At 44.9% G+C, this 14,278-nt stretch overlaps 1 protein-coding gene across 1 annotated transcript in view; it reads right to left on the bottom strand.

The window, feature by feature from the left end:
- The window catches only part of SV2C (synaptic vesicle glycoprotein 2C), a 200,361-nt gene extending 187,440 nt beyond the window's left edge, over positions 1-12,921 (bottom strand). Inside the window, exon 1 of the mRNA XM_028114546.2 lies at positions 12,799-12,921. The gene's annotated coding sequence lies outside the window, so the exon portion shown is untranslated. The remainder of the gene's footprint in view (positions 1-12,798) is intronic.
- Positions 12,922-14,278: the final 1,357 nt, after the last annotated feature.

Genomic DNA, 14,278 nt, shown 5'->3' with positions numbered 1-14,278 from the left:
AATGCATCATTTAGACAGAGCTCAAATGACTCCAAATCTTCCACAGCCAGTTGGTTTCATTGGTGTCACCATTAAAGAAGAATCATTTAATTCTCCTGATGTTAAATAAAGCTGGATGTATAAGATGGCCTGTATTCCTGTCTCACATTCAATGATATTGATCACTGGCTTTTCTCCTCAGGCTTGCTGGGAAGTTGATATTAACCTTTACAGGTTTGGATTTTTTTTTTTTTTAAATTCACAGCCTTTGAATACAATCAAGCCTTCTTGTGCACACACATCTGTATCCCAAAAGGCAGGCACGATCATTATATATTCAGGTTCAGAGTAATGAATGTTTGGAGCTCTGCCCCAGTAACCACATCTGCTGCACACCATAGATAAACGGTGTGATGCCCTTGTCAATACTCCAACTTTGGATTAAAAGTCACACAAACTGGATATATTATTCAGTCCTGGGTCACTCTTTCAATGTCTCCCTTTTGAATTAACCTTGCATCAGTTTCTGTTGATAAGAAAAATATTCTTATCCTTGAACTACAGACCAAGACAGGTCATCAACCTTTCATTCCCTGTTTTGTCATTCTCTTGTGGAAGCAAGTCAGATGGCTCCCACCCTCGTACACAGAAGACGGGCAGGGGAATCATAGGAAACATCGTCTAGCAGAGAACTCAAAGAATGACAAGAAATTGTTATTTGAAAAGCAGGGTTAGAAAGAAACCACCAGATTCCTACTGGGTATCTCCCCCATTTGTTAGAGCAGCCATCTTTGAAAATGTCTGTTTCTTCACTCCTCTAAGCTTCCCATGTCCTTTGCTGTCACTAACCAAGATTAGAGCAGCACAGTAAAAGCTCATGCCTTCACAGCTCAAGTCTCCACACTGTTTATATTTTGGGTAAGCCTTGGAAGTAGAATTACGATAAAGGCTTGTATGTTTCCTCCAGACACACTATTTCTGTCAGCTAGTCCAGCTCCTACACTACCCCCTTCACAACTGCCACTAGAGAGAGAGTAATGCGGCAATCTTCACAGAAAAAACATGCTCCCTTCAGAGACAATGCCAAAATGGAAGAGCACTCCCTGTGTTACGACTTGCCCTTTCTCATTCCCAAATATAAATGGGCTTACTACACACAGTATTCAAATGTACACAATTTAGAGCAGTCCAACAACATCTAGTAATATTTTGCAATGCCTTATTAAATAATTTTTATAAATAAAATAACCCACCTGCACACATAAACTGAAAATAACTATATAATGCCCTAAAAGTGTCAAGGAGAAATAGAAAAAAATAATAAAATACATTTTTAAATATGTAAATGTTCTGGTGTAACAAAAAAAGACAAAATGAAGACATGAAATGCTTGCTTCTAAGTGTATAATCACCATGAATATAACAAACACCCATGGATACAAATAGAGGTGTGCTTATTAGCAACTTAAATATCACAATTAGTGTGTGTTACTGCTGGTGACATGACTGTTGGAAACGATGAGCAACTCTTGGTAAGATTTTAAATGAAACAAAGTATAGTCTTCCCTTGATTGATTTATAAGTAGTTTTTTTTTAAAGATTTTATTTATTTATTTGAGAGAGAGAATGAGATAGAGAGAGCATGAGAGGGGGTTTCCCCCAAGGAAAATATATATAAAAACTAAGGAAAAAATACTTGTATTTCACAGAAAAAGATCTAGACTTGGATTATCAGAAATGAAATTTTCACTTAAATGGATGTCTGATGGGAGATGGTAAAGTTGTAGTGTGTGAGACAATGCTTTGTTATGTGGAACTGCCCTACGCATTATACGTCTTTGGTCAGTGGAACATGGGCTGAAATGAAATGCATGGATTCTGAGCCTAGGCTTAAGAGGCATCACATGTTTCCACTCACCTTCCCTGTACTTCTGTCCTCTCCATGCAAAAATTATGAACTGGGTAGCCAATTATTCCAAGTAGGATTAAAGACCTGAATCTAACCCGTAATTTGGAGAATTACCCTGCCAAACCACAGATGCATGGGCAAAAAGAAATTGCTTTACGTTACTAACTTTTGGGAGTAGCCAGTTAGGCACCATGATGTAGCAATAAATGTCTGATGTATCAAATGAGACTTCCTGCACCCCCCCCCCCGCCCCCGGCATAAGGGAGGCAAGTATGGTTAAAGGAGGGATAGAAAAATCAATAAGAAATTCATTGAACACTTTATCAAAAACTAATGATGTACTGTACCTGGGCTGATTGAATTTAAATTTTAAAAAAAAGAAATTCATGATGTTGGACAGGGAATGGATGGATATTAGGAAAAAGAAGGAATGGGTGGGATTGAGGGAAAACGTAGAAGTTAAGCAGCACTATAAAAAACATGCAATGCTGAGTCACTAGCTATATGAGTTGCTGGGATATGGAAGAGCCCTCCAACAAACCATGCCAATGTGAATTTCATGAGCTTGCTCCCCCAACAATCACCAAAGGATGGAAACTGCAAAGTCTGCGACAGTCTTGTAAAGGCAGGTAGAGATGTAATAAGAATTGAATATGGTTCATGGTTTTCACCAAATAAAACCCTTGTCATCAAAATTCAAATCATGGTTCATTTATCTGTTCAGATTATAAACATATATACATTAAACAACCAGTAGATCCACAGCAAGCCCATGAGTATTTCATTTTTATCAACACCTTTGCTTTCAAAGAAATTGGAATCTTCTATAAACCTGGCTTCTATCATATAGATATTTATAAAATTAATTAAATGTATCTGTCATTCTATCTAGTTACTAATGTTCTGATATTCTGAGGGCTGAGTCAATAGTAAATAAAAGAAATAATGGGTTTAAATATTTGCAAATAACCACAGGCAATGATTCCATGTTCCAATGAGATAGGAATGCGTTTTAAATAATTCATATACATTTTTAATGATCTACAGAAAATGCTACATGACTCTGAAGTTTCTAGAATCTATACAAAAAATTGAACTAAGTATCAAAAGCAGTGAAGAAAATACAATTAGATACAAGAATCACAACAGTTCATAAAATAAAAACAAACCAGTGATCTTAAATAAATGCAATAAACTTGACAACCTGAATAAAATTGACAAATTTATTTTTTTTTTAAACACTGCTTACCAAAACTGACATAAGAAGAAATAGAAACTCTGGAGGCTTTATCTATTAAAAAGAAATTATTTTGTAATGTATACACATTCATAGGAAATTTTAGCAAATCAGAAACAGAAGGAAACTTATCCAACCTGATATAAGTGGAGGTCAAATGACAGAACTGCTCATGAGGGACTTAGACTCAGGTGGAACCCAGACGAGTGGAGAACAAATCAGGGGCTGTTTTCTTAGCCTCTGGCACCTTGTGGACTGAGAGTTTGGCCACCTGGAGACAGCATCCTGTTTGGGCACATTCATGACGTTCTCATGTCCATCAGCAGTGATAAGGCTCGGCCAAGCAGTTTCCCAGACACTGGGCATGAAAAAGTGGGCATCTGAGCAGAACAGGGAGAACTGTGTTAGGCACCTCCAGAAGGAGGTTATGACTGGAAGGGACATGTAAGGTGCTTCTGGGGTGCCGGGAATCATCACTGTCATCATCTGGGTGTTGGTTAAAGAGATGTGTTCAGTTTGTGAAAATGAATTCAGCTATACCCTTTTAATATGCACACTTTTGTCTCTGTATATTATACTTCAATTAAAAAAGCTTAATAAGGGGCTCCCGGGTGGCTCAGTCGTTAAGCATCTGCCTTCGGCTCAGGTCATGATCCCAGGGTCCTGGGATCGAGTCCCGCATCGGGCTCCCTGCTCAGCAGCAAGCCTGCTTCTCCCTCTCCCTCTCCCCCTGCTTGTTCCCTCTCTCGCTGCGTCTCCCTCTGTCAAATAAATAAATAAAGTCTTTAAAAAAATTAAAAAAAATAAAAAGGCTTAATAAATATTTAAAATGTGTTCAGCCCCTATGTGTCCAGCATGTGGAGCTACAAAGATCTCAGTGACTTGGCCTCTTCCCTTAAGTTCAAGGGACTCAGAATCTAGTGGGGAAATGTGTAGAGAGCCACAACGACAAAGTGTGAGAAGCACTATGATGGTGGTGGCAGCAAGGGGCCTGGGAGAAACAAAGAAAGGGGCCCAAATTCCTCCAGGGAGGGGCGTGAAGTTTTAAGCTGAGGCTTGAAGGGCAAGTAGGAGCCTTTTCCATGGGTAGGTATGTGTTGAGAGTTGGGGGAAGGTAAGTGGTGGGAGGGAGGACATTCCAGACCCCTGGAAGAGAAGATAAAAATTGTCCACCTCCAATCCTATCAAGTACACAGCCATAGGATGAAAAATGTCCCTAAAAGCACAACATTCTGAATAGCAATACAGGCTTCTGACAGCCACCGGACACATAAGATTTATTGAGAACAGAGGTGGGAGATGGAAGAGAGGTCCTTGACTTTAATGACCTATGTCAGCAGTGTGCAGTTCCTCTCAGGGTCCGCTGTACCGGATGTTTATAGGTGAGTTCCCTTTTTTCATTCAAAATGAAAACAGCTTTATTGAGTCCTAAAATAATTTATGTTCTCACAACCTCAAATACCTTCCTGTACTATGAGCTAAAAAAAATATCCATGGGAAAAACTGGCACTGCATTTTAGCCACTAAAACATTAATATCTGGACATATTTGAGAAACATCATCACATGGGCAACCTGAAATTAATTTTTACCAACTTTACTAATGCCTTAATTACAAATGTAATATGTAATTATTGTTAAAAACTCAAACATTTCAAAAATATAAAGTGAAAAGTGTCAGGTCCTCCCCATCTTATCCCCAGAGATAATAGTTTGGTCATTGTCCTTCCGGGCTTTTTAATGTACTTTAATTTTTTAATAGAGACATAGGACATTTTCTGGTCAATAAACTGCTGTATTTTTCATTAATAACTTATCTTCAAATATTTCCATGTGAGTACATACAGGTTCATTTCAATGGCTGTGTAGTATTTCATTATTTAGATAAACCATACTTGATCTGATGACCCTCTGAAGGACATTTAGATTGGTTCTAATTTTTCACTACCACGAACAATATGCACAGAACATCCTGTGCAACACTCTCATGATTAATCTTAATATTCTGATACTTCTGAGCATGTCTGGAAGGGAGGGACTAAGAAATCGCCCAGTAGAGAGCTCAGTGCAAGCAGAAGACAATCTGAGACCCACTATTTATGGTCTTAGGACAATGGGCTGGAGTCGGAAGGGACAAGTGATCGTGAATACAGGATGTTGTGTTTCTCACCAGCCCCGTACATTCGCACAGCCTCCCAACTCTCCAGGGACATTAGGAGCACATGGTAGCTTCAGGAGGTTCTGTAATACTGGAGCCAGGGCATTCTGGGAGTGGGAGGCACGCTCTGCACCACTGTGGGATGCTGCTGCAGGGAAGTAGAGGCAGGGACCATAGGGATTATCCCTGAGAGCTCAAAGAAGTAGTGAAGAATCTTTGTAGCAGACTGGGAATCCACAACTCGGGGAGGAATAGAACGAGGGCAATGACTGTGGATGCTAGCATGGGTCTCTATGTCTACCTCCACACTGACGTGGCCAAAAGGAGACCCTGGCTGCGGGTTTAACGGGACACTTCAAAAAATAATTATCTTTATACTTAAATTACGTTTGTGTTCAATGCAGCTCAGAATGTGTTTAATGTGCATTAATTGGAGCATGTTGTCACATGTTGAAAATAATACTAGTGTGAAGGCAAACATGAGAATGTCCCGATGGAATTATTAGAATGTTGCTTCTTCAATACAAACACAAACACAAAAATTTTCAAAAAAGAAAAATGGCATACTTAGCACTACTCAAGAGTAATATTACAATGAGTGTATTTTAAAACAAGCTAGTCAGAGCTTGAAATGACAAAATGGGTCCCCTTCTCTACCCACCGCTAAAACGCATGGTACTGGAGGGGATGGAGTCTAAAACACATCGCCAGTGTTCCTGGTGTTTCTAACAAAGGCAGACCTAGCACCTCAAGCTGCAGTCTCTCAGCGACTCCGGGAGCAGTGACAGGGAGGGAAGGTCCACGGAAATGACCCAAGGATAGGAGACCTGAAGCCAGTTCTTTAAAAGTTTCTGATGCTCACTCAAAGATCTGGCCCACACTGGATGGTTGTAATCAGGTGAAGACAGTCCCGGTGTACTGGAAAAGACACTGATCTTGGTTCAGTCAATTACAAACCATGTAACGGGAAAATCACAAGTTCTCTGAGTAATGAGAGGCCCCGCATCATTATAAAGGCTACAACGATCCACATGCACGTGTATATACAAATATGCACAGGTTCCCAGGATTGGCTAGTAACTGACAAAAGGAAAACGTGGGCCCCCCCGCTTGTTCAAAAAATTTCAAGAGCTGATGGCAGAGCATAAACCAAACACAGGGCCTTTCTAACCATCAGGCCCCGCGTGGTCCATAAAGCGAGCCCTCAGTGTTACCATTCCACAGATGGGTGCTCCTTGGGAACAGGACCTTTGTAACTGCACAGCTGAATCTCCAAAGTACCCTGCCTTTGGTAAACATTCAGGAAACACTTGACTACTTACAGGATTGCCTTATAATAAAAAGGAAGCAGGGTTTCCTACATTAAGAAGGAACCCCTTCGTGTTACAAAACAAATACTGATTGAAGAGAAAAGACATCTTTTATAGTACAGTGCCTGCAAAGCAACATGCTAGGAGTTTTATGTATGTTTTCTCCATTTACCCTTTACACACAATCCTAAAAAGTAGATATAAAAATCATCTTTTCACAGCTGAAGAAACTAAGGCTCTAAGAGATTAAGAAACTTGTCCATGGTTATACCATTTTTCTCAAGCAGCTCATTAATTCATCTGATAAAATTTACTGAGCTCTTACTGTGCTCCAGATACTATTTTAGAGACTAAGGATAAACAGCAAGACAAAACAACAACCTATCTCTACTTCTGACCTTGGCCTCTTGGGGTTTTGTAGTTCAGCCAGGAGAGACGGGCATTAATGAAACAATCTCACTGTTTTCAAAAAGGAGATGGTAAAATTAATGAGCTTTATAAACAGAGTTGCCAGATTCAGCGAATAAAAATACAGGACGCCCCCAGATAAATTTATATGTCATATAAACAACAAATAATATTTTAACATAACTATGTCCCATGCAATATTTGAGACATACGTAGATTAAGAAACATTTTATTAATCTGAATTCAAGGTTACTGAGTATCCCGTTTTTCTCCAACAACCTTATTTATAAAGAAAAGAACACTGTGAGAGAAGAAAGAATTTTCCCCTCCCGAGAGGGTTGGGAAGCTCTCCCAGAAAGGGAAGATGACTGAAGTCTGAAGAACATCAAGAGTTAAAATGGTGAAGGTAGGGTACAGCAGTGATAAGGTTGCTGTAGCAGGATGGGGCTGATGTTTGAAGGTTGCTAGGATGGGAGAGGTTTGGAGGTTAAGCAAAATGAAGTTACAGAAGTGCACAGGGGCCAGGCCATCCAGGGCCTTGAAGGCCATGCTAAGGTTTTCAGCCTTTCCGCCACCACAGCAACCTGTCATAAATGCTGCTCCTCCTGCCTAGGCCCCTCCTTCTATGATGCCATCTACATAACTGTCTCCACAGAGTTCTGCCCAGCCACCTACCTCACTCACTCCACCTCTGACTCCTTCCACAGAACTTGGTCATCTTTTAAGTCTGTCTTGCCAGCTGGAAGGTGACTTCTCTGAGAGCTTCAAGTAGAGATTCAATAAATACTGAAGAGAACAACACAGCCTAGATAGCCCTGCCACACTGCCACCTTGTCAAGTACTAGTTCAAGTACTCCTTCAAGTGTAGACCCCTATTGATGACATATAACCCACTTGGCAGAGCTCGATAAATAGCATTTTCTGGGCCCACCCGTGGAATTACTTATTTAGAATGTCTAGGATAAAGCTCAGACATCTCCATTTGAATAAGCTCCCCAGAGAAGTATGATACACAGGACTACTGAGAATCATAGGTCTATTCAGCTACACAAAGATTCTAATCCACAGGATTTTCAAAGAGTAGCAAATAACAAGAAAAAGCATTTGGTCTAATCAGTCATAAATCTCACTGTGCTCCTGAGTTGTAAGAGGACCCAAGTGCTATGAGAAGACTAAAGCCCATTAATAAAGTTCTTACTTTCCAGTCTTAATCATTTGCAGTACATCCTGTCCACAGGAAATGATACAACAGCCATGGTATACATTGGATGCTCAACAGAAAGCATTTAAAATTTGTCATGTTAGGGGCGCCTGTCTGGCTTAGTCGGTAGAGCATGCAACTCTTGATCTTGGGGTTGTAAGCTCGGGCCCCATGTTGGGTATAGAGATTATTTAAAAACAAAATCTTTAGGGGCGCCCGGGTGGCTCAGTCGTTAAGCGTCTGCCTTCAGCTCAGGTCACAATCCCAGGACCCTGGGATCGAGCCCCACATTGGGCTCCCTGCTCGGCGGGAAGCCTGCCTCTCCCTCTCCCACTCCCCCTGCTTGTGTTCCCTCTCTTGCTGTGTCTCTCTCTGTCAAATAAATAAATAAAATCTTTAAATAAAATAAATCTTTAAATAAAATAAAATAAAATTTGTCATGTTAAATTCATCTGAATATCTGCTTTGCTGAGATTAGTAAACTGAGATTATTTTTCAATTTCGGTCTTTTAAAAATGTTTTAATCCATATTCATAATGGCATAATATAAAATCTAACAGATCAATTATTCTACAAAAACAGAGCCCATAGGTCCATGTAAAATTGCAACGTGAGTTAATAAAAAACACTTCTTATATTCTACTTATAAGCAAAGTTCAAATTTAAAATATAACTCATCAAGGGATAAAGAAGGTGTGGTGTATATATATATATATATACACACATATATATATAAAATGGAATATTATTCAACCATAAAAAAGAATGAAGTCTTGCCATTTGCAACAACATGGATGGACTTAGAGGGCATTATGCTAAGTTAAATAAGTCAGAGAAAGACAAATACTATGTGGTTTCACTCTTATGTGGAACTGAAGAAACAAAACAAACGAACAAAAAAAAGAGAGACAAACAAAAAGCAGACTCTTGAATTTGCAGAACAAACTGGTGGTTACCAGAGGGGAGGTGAGTGGGGGATGGGTGAAATAGGTGAAGGGGATTAAGAGTACACTTATCATGATGAGCACTGAGTAATGTAGAGCACTGCTGAATCACTACATAGTACACTTGAAACTAAAACACGGTATATTAATTATACTAGAATTAAAATTTTAAGAAATAAAATAAACTATAATTCATCATATATTTCTGCATTTCATGGAGGGAAAGAATATTAGAACCAGAGAGTACCAAACCATCCAATCCACTGATCTCTCTCCATTTATTTCATTTTGTTCAATTCTTCCCCACAAGGGAAACCATGATGATATGCAACTAATAGCAAGTGTCCCTAATTACAAAGGGTGTTTGTGATAAAAATAAACGGTTTATACACCATTAAGACATATTTCCAGCAAGAATTAAAATAGTAACTTGACACCCCCCTTGCTATTTCAGCTGTGCCAAATAAAGAAAGCTCCAAATTCAATTCACTGCAACATTTACACTGGTTGCTCAATAGGGCTGGAATGGAAAAAGCAAAGCAAAAACAAAAACAATTTAGCAATGTTGTACCAAAACCACACACAGACAGGGGTCTGCCTCTTCGGTTTACTGACAGACTTAACCTAAATGATGAGTTTGTGTGAAATGGACAATGATGTACATATTGCAAACCATGGGTCTGATAAAACCCAAAGCAACATGGAACCAAGAAGCACTGGTCAATCATAGGCTTTTCCTTGGTACAGCCGCACAGGATAAATAGGGCATTTTAACTTTAACCATTCATAGATATCCACCATTATGTATGAATAACACGAATAACAACATTGTGAGTGGTTAGGAAGGCATTTTGACAAATCAGATGTTTTTATTCGTGAAATATATCATCAACAAGTTTACCTTAGAGTAAGAGATAATATCTCTAATTATAGGAAATGGATTTTCTGGGACTTGTGGTCACATGATATATTGCACATTATGATACCCTTTGTGGTCATCTCCTTCAGGGTGGAAACTGCATCCTGTTTTCTGAGGCAACTTCCACACTTAAGGAATATGACTGGGTTAATAATGAGTAGAATTTTTACCTAAAAGCTCTTAGGCTAGTCTGCTGCTCACACCAGAGAACGTGCTTTGACTGTCATCAGGTCATGAAAAATAGATCTGTTTTCTCTACTACATCACCAAAAACACTCAGATGTAATCCAGTGCTTTTTTTTTTTTTCGTTCTCCAGACAGCAGCTAATGGCATCTGATTTTATATAAGACTGTTAGGAAAAGTCTATTGTCTGCGTTTGCTGACACTGAAAGCTAAATTTCATTAAAGGAACAGCACTGGTGAATGTCTCCAGAATTTTTTAAAAGATAAAATTGTTTTTCTTTTTCCCTTAAAGGGACTGTGTTTCATGATATTTTCCATTCATAGAGAATTTGTAGGCACAAAGCTCTCTGAGACCATCGTCTTTTGTCCTCAAAACAACTTCGTAGTAAGAGCTAGTCTGAGCTTTTTCAGACTTCTCAAACGTGGAGGATGAACCCAGGAGGTAAGTCACTTGCCCGAGGTGACTGTAACACTAGGTTCCGGAAAGCAGGAACCAGGATCTTTGTCTCTGGGCTCTCCGATGACTGCCTTCCCCATTTCCTTCCTTCCTCCCTTCCACCTCCCCCCTTTCAATCCTTTTGCCACACACACTGCAGATTTGCCCTCATTCAGCAAAGCCAGTAGAAAAACCTTTGCCAGGAGGCTTCCAGAAAGTGGGGGCTTTTAAAAATAAATAAAATGAAACATGGATTGGGCTTTTTATTTTCTCCCAGGGACTGCTTTCAACACACATTTTTAGGTCCTAAAGGAGGAACGCAGCACACTGTTTTGGTAGCCATTCTCAAGCCCCACTTAGAGGCCAGGCTTCCTGACAAAACTGAAGAATGAAGGAATGCGTGAGCACTACGGAAATCTCATGAACCTCAACGTCGAAGCTTTCACATGAAAACTTGCCAGGAGCACGAGGCCTTTCGGAATTTGCCACAGAAAACTAGTGAACGCCAAAGAGATGAATGCCAAAGCCTCTTCCAGGATTAAGGCTAAGAAACTGAAACAACTTTCTCGCGCTATCAATCACCTAAATATTTAGGCAGGCGGTCTATTGAGAGAGGAGGCCATCAGGACATCCCTGTTGCGGCGCCTTAAAAGACGCCCCATCTTTCGATCCCCGGGGAGCGCCTGGCCGCTGCGGCGCCTTCCCCGCACTGTGGCGCACTGCGGAGCTGCGGGATGGCCCGCAGACCCGCCCTGCTGGGCTTTCCTCGCCGCCCGGGCCGCAGCCCGCCCCCCCGCCGCCGCCGCCGGGTGCGCTGCGGGGCATCCATCACCGGAGAGACTTTGACGCACGCGCGCTCTCCCAGACCGAGACTCCGCCGCCTCCCCTCCAGCCCCCACCCCGCCCGCCTCCCCTCCAGCCCCCACCCCGCCCGCCTCCCCTCCAGCCCCCACCCCGCCCGCCCCTCGCGGGTCTGCATTTGCATCACTAGCACACGCAGCGGGTGACGTGAGCGCCCCCCCCCACCCCCGGCTCCCGCCCCTGTGACTCAGTCCCTCCCCCTCCACCCCCAAGCGCCCCGCGCCTAAGGTCCCCGCACGCCCACAGAAAGACCCTGGGTTTTGTGCATCTGCGGCGGGGTGCCCGCTGCCCCACAAGTTCATCACCATATTCCGTAATCTCCATGGGCCCAGCCCCGGGAGGTCCCCGCGACAAGCTGGAGAAAAGTCTTCCCAGTTCTAGAACCCAGGCGGAGGGGAAAGAGTCTGACCATTGAAAGGGTCAGATGGATTGGGTGAGCGCCGCCACAGCTCTCACCACCACCTGAAATGACCCAGGTAGCTTATTTATGGGTGATGGCCCCTCTCCCTCCCCCGGAGCCGCACGCCAGTCGGTCTATTTCGCCGCACCTGGAGCCTGGTGGGCGCTCAGTAGGTTTTTACTGGATGAGGGCGGAGTGTTTGGAGTGAAGTGCAGCACTTACAACCACAGCCCCGCGGGATTCCCGGTTCTCCATCCCTTTCTGCTTCTCGCGCAGACGCGAGACGGGGGCTTTGGGGACTTCCGTGGAATCGTTTTTTAAGCCCCGGGGTCTCTTTCAGGCTCGCACAGCGCCCAATGCGGCTTTCTCTGCTCTTCCGCCAGCCGCACGTCTGCAGAAGGATCCCCGCCGAAAAGTTGAGCCCAAAGCTGGGGTCGGGGTACAGGTCGGACGCCTGGCTGGGGGCTCGGAGCTGCTGTTCTGATTCAGCCTCCCCTTCCCGGTCCAACCAAGGAAGCAAAGTATTGTGGAGGTCCCCAAGGAAGGCGGGCGCGGCTTTCGAATCCCCGCGGCCGCCCACCCGCCTCCCCCGGGAATCCGGATAAAGTGCACCCGCCTCCCCTGACCTACCCTGGGCATCCGGGAGTCCTCCATCTGCTTTACCCCGAATTCCCCGGTCCCGCCCCAGCAAAAAGGCACCAGCAACCGCTTCCTCGGGGGCACGCGGGGCAAAGTTGCGCTTCTAAAAGGCTGCAAAAAGTTCCCCACGCTGCAGCGCCCGGCTCCCCGGTCTGGAAGGAAAATTAGGCGGCGGCTGGAAAACCCGCCACCGCTGCCGGGGTCCCTCACTCACCGCTCCAGCCGCCTGGGACCCCCTGCCCTAGGTAGTGTCAGCGCTGCAGCTGCTGCCTCGCGGGCGTCGCTCGGGCTCTCTCCCCGGTGCCGCCTCCGTCTGCCACTCTCGCCGGCAGCGCACGGAGTGGTGACTCCTCCGAGCGTGTCAGCGACGAAAGGAGGGGCGGCAAAGTGGCTCTGGGCTTGCACGCTGCGGTCCTCCTCCCCCTCCTCCGCCTGCGCCTCCTCCCCGCGGTGCTGCAGTGCCGGGCGGCGGCGTAGCGAGAGTACGAGCGGTGCGCAGGGAGGGAGTCACCGTGCGGGGGAGGCGGGAGCGGCGCACGACTAGGTGCGGAGCCGGCTGACTGGCTCCGGGAAGTCCGGATTCTGAGGCCTGGCTGCAGCGTGGGACTAGGGGGAGGGGCGGGGCCACCCCGGGCGGGGCCACCCCCAAGTGGCAAGTACTCTCGGAGTAGTCAGGGCTCCGAGTTTGCACCGGGGGGGGGGGGGGGGAAGGAAAGGGGCACCAGTGCTCTGCGTGGTGCACTGGGGGCGGCGCCCCTAGTCTGGTCCCCCGAGAAACGAAGGAATTCTGAGTGCGGGACCTAGATGGTGCCAGGGGAGAGAGGGTTTGCCCCCTATTCCTGGGCCTGGGACTGACCTGTTAACGTCAACTCCTCTTCCAGGGAGCCACCTGGCAGGGCTAAATTGACCATTCCTCCACCCTCCACCTTCACCCTGGCGAGGGGAAACTTGGGACGCAGCAAGAGCAAACCGGAGGAAACTTTGCTGGGTGTCTGAGGTCTCCCTAATGCCGGGGGGAGGGGCAGACAGCCGGATCCACAGGCAGACAGCGAAAGTGGCTCTTTCAGGGGAACTACTAAATATTTAAAAAGGAGAGGGAGGCACGGGAATTTTGCTTGTATTCTTGATAAGACTGGCGTGCTGGAGACCCCCACTTGAGCTTCCCCACTACAAAGCAGCAAGGTTCGGCGGCTCGGGGAAGCCTACTCGGGCGACGCCTTCCCCAAGGCTTGGCGCTGCCACTCCGCGGCGGTAGAGGAGGGCGTAGTCGTCCGCTGACCTCTGGCCGCCGCCCCTCCCTGTCCCCCCCATCTCACGCACTGCCACCCAGATGCTGCGAGAAGCTGGGCTTCCCCAAATCCCTGACCCTGCCAGCTCCGCGCTCACATGGAACAAATGCAGCGTGGGAGGCGGCCACACTGGCAGGCGTCTTCCCTAAGATCACTGCTCTAATGATGGGTGACCCGAAGCAAGACAAAGCACAACGCCTGAGCGGGATGCAGTGGGTGGAACTCTCTCTCTCTCTCTCTCTCTCTCTCTCACACACACACACACACACACACACACACACACAGTTTATCTGCCAAATGTGTTTGATTCGTGTAAATATGCCTGGATGATTGAATGGGTCAGTGTATGGATGTAAATATCAATACTACATGTACTTGTGCGGGAAAGAAGAGATACCAGGCACC

The sequence above is a fragment of the Eumetopias jubatus genome, unplaced genomic scaffold (genome assembly GCF_037043125.1).
Source record: "Eumetopias jubatus isolate StellerSeaLion01/CBP00866 unplaced genomic scaffold, mEumJub1_p1.0 scaffold_5, whole genome shotgun sequence".
Classification (NCBI taxonomy): Eukaryota; Metazoa; Chordata; class Mammalia; order Carnivora; family Otariidae; genus Eumetopias; species Eumetopias jubatus.
This window is presented reverse-complemented; position numbering and strand designations above follow the sequence as displayed.